The sequence below is a fragment of the Sarcophilus harrisii genome, chromosome 2, assembly GCF_902635505.1.
Source record: "Sarcophilus harrisii chromosome 2, mSarHar1.11, whole genome shotgun sequence".
NCBI lineage: Eukaryota > Metazoa > Chordata > Mammalia > Dasyuromorphia > Dasyuridae > Sarcophilus > Sarcophilus harrisii.
Window position 1 is genome coordinate 7,285,632 of NC_045427.1, and position 6,000 is coordinate 7,291,631.

Sequence of the window (6,000 nt, forward strand, 5' to 3'; positions counted from 1 at the left end):
CTTATGAATGTTATTTCAAGCAGAGTAGATTTAGAAATAATTTAGGGGTAATGTTGATAAATCTTTATAATTGTTCTAATACATTATGAATGCAATACATATAAATGCAATACAATTAAAATCATCACCAAGATATGGTAGATTAATTATTGCAAACTATCTAATTCTTATTCATATATTTGCTAAATTGAGATGAATATAAAGCCAGAGTTTCTAGGGTAACTAGTAATCAATATATTAGTCTAGCTGTTAATCAATAAATACATGGTCAAAAAGAAAAACCATGGAGATTATTGAATGGGTCAATACTTTAGGAGAAGGAAGTATCCCTGATTGATGAAAATCACCCTGAAGTGATGAACAACTAATGATACATATCAATGAAATGTAATTATACATTTATATGGTGATATGAGATGATGTAATATGTTGTGATGTTACATTGCATAAGAGAAATTATAATATTCATATTAAAATTTTATCTCCAAATTGCTTACCATATGTCTGTTCATTTGCATTCAAATTTCCTGACCACCGAGTTTTATTTTATTATCTTAAATTTATCTTTATTTCATTAATATCTTTGCTCTGGTTCTTCCTCCCGGAGTTCCCTCAAAACAAACAAAAAAGACAAATTTGATGGCATAATAGCCTTTTGAATACTCAAACTGTGACCTAAGGGATAGCTAAGCTTAAAAAGGCCAAGTTCTCCCCCTACATTTAGAGCCATCTCCAGTTTTTCTGATCTATATCTTTCCACTGGATCCAGATAAGTCAGGAGACAAAAGTGGGGCTGGGGACTTTGAACAGCCCACTCTAACCGAAATGCAGGTCACTTATAAGTCATGACAGCATCTTCCGGACGTCATGGTCCTCCACAAGAAGGAAGGGCAAATAATAAAAGAGAGATGCTCCTTGATTGATGTATCCTATTGTCTCCAGCCATGCTCGGACATCTGAGTGTATGAAGTAATTCAAAGAAATATTTTAAAATCATTCTGGGAGTGGATATTCCAATAAGTCTGGTATTAAAATGCATACCTGATATTGATTACCAAGGGCCTTGTTCTGGGCTCTGCAATGAGCTATGATTTGTGCCTCCAGATGTTCTTAGAAGCCACATCAAAGAGTCTGGAGCTAATATATGCTGATTTTTCTGTTCCCTTCAGCTTCAGCAATTCTCAAATGTCTGTGAAATCCTTCTCTGAATGGATATACGTGTATGCATGAGATGCAAGAAATTATAGTTAAATTAAGATATTTGGGTAATATAAGGAAAGACACGTCCATCCCATTGTATTGGAAATTGTTCTTTCTCTTTGCAGAATGACTTTTGTTTTCAATCCTGCTTGGGATGATTTTGTTTATAAATTAGGTTGGAAATGCTCATGTCTTTATTGTGATTAATGCTCATACAAGTTGGCTAGCGATTTCATCTTCCTATTCTGTTCACCATTTATATGAAATCTGTTTTCATAATTGAGTTCAAGAAACTCTGACCATTCTTTTAAGAGATGACCCAGTGTGAACTATTATAGTGTGGGAGTTCAGGGTATTGGATTTTAAAATTATATTGCACTTATGGGCTGGTGTCGCAAAAGAATCTGTAGGCATTGAGTACAAATGAAGGGGCAAAGGTTTTATTTTCGGCTAATAGGGGATAAATCTTTAAGGTTTATAGCAAGGAAAGGGTTTTCCCAATTAACAAAGGGAAGCAAACTTCCTAGCAGTGACCAGGAGGAAGATGCCAGTAAAGGGAAGATGCTGTAAGGTGGGATTTTGCTAGTGACTGGTAGGCTAACTAACCGAAAAGGGATTTAGCACCCTAAAAAGATTCAGCAAGTTATTGAGGTACAGCTTAGTCCTTTTATGGGGGAAATATGCAATGGGATAAAACTGAAATCATGTTTACTTGATTGGATACAGTGAGGGTAGAATTATGATGGTTTTGTCAAAACCAAGAATTCTACCTGAAGTTTCCACCAAATGTATAGGATTGTAAAGGTCCACTTAAAGAATAGAAAGATCCAGTTAAGATCCAAAGGTCAAGATAATCCATCATCTTCCCAGCCTTCTTCCCAGAGCTGTTGAGTTTATACATTCAGATTTTCTCCTAATAATATCACTCCCTGCTATCTAGATGAACTATGGAAGATCTGGGGTTCCACCCTCAACAGTTGCATAAAGGAAAGAAAACCATTGCTTTCAGTCTCAAGTAGTGAAGGAAGCAGTTGATTGAAAAGCAATAATCAGAATCCCAGTTTTGGATGGGTCTGAAGTCATCTAGGTCAACATATGAGTGAGAAAAAAATTCTCTCTATTACATCCCTTAGAAATGATTTTCCAACCTCCACTTGAATACTTCCTATGAAGAAGAATTCCCTTCCTCCAGGGTGGCTCCTTCTACTTTTATTGTTGTTGTTTTTCCAAAGATGCTATTCTGTTGGACAGACACCTGGTTTCATGCTGTTAATTTATCAAAGTAAGGTAAGGTCAAGATCTATAAAGAAAGGCAAAATTAAACAAATGAAATGAATAAAAAATGAATGGAGACAATATACAAGTAAGTATATAAACAAGTTATGTAAAGTATAAATTGCAGAAATTTCAGTGGAAAGACATTAAAATTAAAGATAGCAAATAAAGACTCTTTTCTCCCCCTGAATGAGGAATTTAACATGAAGGAAGCCAGGAAGCAGAGATGAAGAGGAAGAGATTACAGTCAGTGAAAGTGCTTCCTGTCAGTAAATGGAGTGTTTTGTATGGAAGACAATGTCATTTGATGATTACAGAATATGCTTGTGTTGAGATGGGGATGATTGAGATAGAAATAGGTGGGGAGTGGGTAAAGTGTTAGAAGTCTAGAAAGGTATGTGTGGAGAGGTGACTAGTATTTAAAAGGCAACAGATGATTTTATATTTAATCCAAGAGGTGCTAAGGAGCCATTGCAGTTTATTGGGGGTGATGTGCTCAGAGGTATGTTTTAGGAAGATCCCTTTGACAGCTGAATGCAGAACTGACCTGTAGCTGGGGAGGGTAGAAAGAGAGCCTGGTTCGAAGGTGTTTGAAATAGTCCCCAGATAAGGTACTAAGGTCCAAATGGTGTCAGGGAGAAAAAAAAAAAAAGATTATTCAAAAATGCCTGAGAGTAAAAGCAAGAGGCTTTGAGGAATCATTGAATTTGGGTGATGAGAGAGTTAAAAGTATAGATTAATACATAGAAGTAGTCTTTTTGACTGAGGGGTGGTGGTGACCAAATTGGCAATAGGGCAATTCCAAAGAAGATAGGATTTGGGGGAGACAAAATAATGAGGTGGATTTCAAATCTCTTGAGTTTAAAATATCTACAGGAAATCCACTTGCTGATATCTAATGCTGTTGGAGATTTGAGTCTGGAGTTCATGAGACAAGTTAGGGCCAGAGACCAAGATTTAAGAATCAACAGCATAAAGATAATAAGGGAATCCATGGGAGCTGATGAGATCACCACAGGAAAAAATCAGAGGGAGCAGAGAAGATAGACAATTAAAATGTAAGTCCTAGAAAATGTGCAAAGGCACATTGGGCTCATATGAACTCTCACTTTACTCCTTTAATGGAATGAAAGATGAAAAAAGCATTTTTTCTGTTCCTTTATCCTCTTTTATGCTTTTAACATAAAGCAGCAGAGACCAGATGGTTTTATCTTTAGCTTCTATGCAACAAATACCTGGGTGACAAAACTAACAAGAATAGGTCAAGGTTGAGGCAGCTAGGTTACACAGTGAATCAAGCACAAGCTCTGGAGTCAGGATTGTATGTTTATGTACATCCATGTGAATTTGTGCGTGTTACATATATGCATTGTGCTATATCTATATACATATGTGCACACACATGTATTATTACAGATGTGCACACATCTGCATACATATGTATATAACTGTATCTATCCATATGCATATTACATATATGTGTATATCTATATTTATATACATATCCATTTATGCATAAACACATCTAAACATATCACCATAGGATATTTGTGCATTGTACCATTGTACATGTGTGTTTATATTTACATTTACACGTGTACACACATATATCTATCCACATGGATAATTATATTACATATACCTGTACATATCTATATTTATATAAATATACATGCATACACATACACATATCTTATTCATATGTATATATGCATGTTACAATACATATATGTGTATATTCCTATCTATATGCATATGCATATATATCTACCCATATGTATTTGTGTACATATGCATATATCAATGTATGTATATATATATATATATATACACACACATATACATATATACACACATCTCTACCCACATGTAATGTGTATATCACACACATGTACATATATTTAGATCTATATACATATGTATACACATATGTGACCATATGTATTACAGACTCATATGCATGCATCTATATATACATATATGTATATGCGTGCATGTATCTATCCACATATGTGTATATTTTCTATCTATTTGTGTGTGTGGTTGTACCAAAATATTTTTAAGCTTGAAAAATACCCCAGTGATTTGAGAGCTGTCCCAAAAAAGAATGAGCTGCTTTGAGAAAGAGTAGGATTATCTTCCCCGAAAGCCATCAAGGCATGTTTAACTGAGGGGATTCTCCTGTTCCCTTCCACTATAAGAGTTTGTGTTTCTGAGGCTTAATCTGGTTCTCTCTGCTCTGATAGCATACCGTGATTGCCTTTGATTTCATTCTTGCTCAAGGGCTTATATTAAAGCATGTCTCAGAGACATGGTCAGTGTTTCTTAAATTCTATTATGAAAACAGATTCCCTACAAACAAGCAAAGCTGTGAGATAAAATCACTATCTTTAGCATTATTGTTAGGAAATTATATTCTCACTTTATACAAAAACACGGATTTTGCTGAATCTGTATCTTTGTATTATATTGAGATAAACAGCTTATACTGATTAAGTAGAACCATTTCTTTTTACCTCTGTCTCCTGTCTATTTTTGACTCAATTTCTCTTTTTATCTTATTTTTCCATCCATCTCTGTCTTTTTCTCTGCCTACAACTTTCTCTACTTGTTTGTCTATTTCTGTCTTTCATTTGCAAAATTGCATAGAAGATAGCTGGCTGTGGAATAAAGAAAGGGATTTAAATCTCTCTTCAGACACTAGTTAGTTACATGACACTGAGAAAATAATGTGACTTCTCTCATCCACAATTTCTTCATTTCTAAAATGAGGTTAGTAAGGGCACCTACATGAAAGGTTTCTGTGTGTATTTATATATACATGACTTAAATGAGGTACTCTTACATGAAACACTCGGCAAGTCAAGGTATTATATTATCTTTACCCATTACTGTGATTGTTTTGTTAGATCTTATGTTTATTGCAGCTGGGTGATTTGCTGATAGAATATTAGGTCTGAAATCCAGAAAACCTGAATTCAAATTCAACCTCAAACACTCATTAGGTGTCTTGCCCTTAGGCATATCATTTAATATCAGTTTGCCTAACCCACTGGACAAAGGAACAACAAAGTGAACAACAAAGCACTCCAGTATCTTTACCCAGAAAACTTTTTTATGAAGAATTAGACATGACTGAACAATGGATCATTACCTATTTGCTGGTTGAAAGGAGTCATTTGTATCCCAAATGTGTTCTCATAATAGGGAACTTAACAGATAAAACAAACAAACAAAAAATCAGTCTCTCAAGCTGGCCCCTATTCCAAAGAACACATCCCTCTAAAGAGCTATGCAGAGTATTGTTTTAGGCTCAGGTGACCTCAGGCTCTCAAAGGTTACCAGAGAAGCCTAAATTCTCATGTTCCCATCAAGCTTCATGTACAAATCATGTGCAATTCAACTAAAGACTATTTCTGCTGTTCAGGGACTAATAAAAAAAAATTCAACTGTGAACTTCTTTTATTCCCCAATGCTTAGCATAGTGGCTGTGACATGGTAAGTACTTAGTTTATGTTAAACATA